Raw genomic sequence first — 1,515 nt, 5'->3', positions numbered from 1 at the left:
AATGTTCTATTCACGAAGTTCCTGTGTAAATCATCCTCTCTTTTTAATAAAATAGTATCCTTAAGGTTATAATCCATTCAATTTGAGCAAAAGTAGAGCCATTTAAGTAAAAGATATGTCTTGAAATTAAAATGTAAGTGACCATCCAAAATTATGTTTACAGCCTCTTCCTCTTCCCCTAAGCAGCCTGAGGTGATCTCTGAAAATGGTTCGCTATTCACTTGATCCAGAAAACCCGACAAAATCACGCAAATCAAGAGGTTCAAATCGTTGTGTTCACTTTAAGAACACACGTGAAACTGCCCAGGCCACCAAGCGTCTGCATATCTGAAAAGTGAGCAAGTGTCTGAAAGATGTCACGTTGCAGAAGCCATGTGTGCCTTTCTGTTGCTACAGTATTAGAGTTGGTAGGTGTGCACAGGCCAAAGAGTAGGGCTGGACACAAGGTCGGTGGCCCAAAAAGAGTGCTGAATTTTTACTGCACATGCTTAAAAATACAGAGAGTAATACTGAACTTAAGGGTTTAGATGTAGATTCTCCTGTCATCAAGCACATTCAGGTGAACAAAGCCCCCAAGATACAGCATAGAACTTCCACCGCTCAGGCGCCTGCGTGGCTCAGTCAGTCAGGTGTCTCTGCCTCTTGGTTTCAGCTCAGGTCATGATCTCACGGTTTTGTGGGTTCGAGCCTCAAGTCGGGCTCTGCGCTGACAGTGCAGATCCTGCTTGAGATGCTCTGTCTCCCTCCCTCTCTGCCTCCTCCCCAACTTGTGCTGTCTCTCTCTCAAAATAAATAAATAAACTTAAACAACAACAACAACTTACAGGGCTTATGGTCAGATTAACCCATACACGAGCTCTCCCTGCCACACTGAGATGATCCTTAATGAACAAGAACAGATTATTCCTAAACCAGAAGAGGAGGTTGCACAGAAGGAAAAGACAACAAAAGAAGAAGAAAAAGAAACAAAAACTTCTGGGCCGGGAGTAAATTCTGCATAACGTAAATGCGAATAAAGGTAAAAAAAAATTATATTTACAAAAAGACCAAAATTGACCCAAATTTGTTTGTTTTGAGGTAAAAGTAGTATATAACATTATATGAGTTTGGGGTGTACGATGTTATAATTGTGGCTTTATTTGTCCATTAGCAGCTTCATTTGGAGGTTGAATCCATCTTAAATGTAGATTCTGCTTTGTAGATACAGCAGAGGGAGAAAAAAATCCAGCACAGGGGAGAAGATAATGAAGAAAACTCCCTGATGAAAGAAATTCCTCATCATTGATGGAGAAGGTAAAGGACCAGGCCAAGCAATGTGGGAGAAGCATTTCCTCTTCCCAGGAACTCCCTACTCCCATTTCCCCTCTGTCTTTGGCAGGAAGAACCTCCAGGTGGGAGAAGGGTGGAGGGACAAAGAGTGGAAGGGCTTACTTTGGCTTAAAGATGTCTGCAAGAAGGACCTTGCCTGCACACATACTGCCCAGAGTTCAATTTTCCCTTAAATACACACCTACA

At 42.2% G+C, this 1,515-nt stretch overlaps 1 pseudogene; it reads left to right on the top strand.

Annotated features, from left to right (window-relative positions):
* Positions 1-205: 205 nt before the first annotated feature.
* Positions 206-990, top strand: LOC124519058 (60S ribosomal protein L17-like; annotated as a pseudogene).
* Positions 991-1,515: the final 525 nt, after the last annotated feature.

This window comes from Lynx rufus, unplaced genomic scaffold (assembly GCF_022079265.1).
Source record: "Lynx rufus isolate CCGP_SWC_20201006 ecotype Redwood Valley unplaced genomic scaffold, mLynRuf1.p SCAF_26, whole genome shotgun sequence".
In the NCBI taxonomy this organism is placed as follows: domain Eukaryota; kingdom Metazoa; phylum Chordata; class Mammalia; order Carnivora; family Felidae; genus Lynx; species Lynx rufus.
This window is presented reverse-complemented; position numbering and strand designations above follow the sequence as displayed.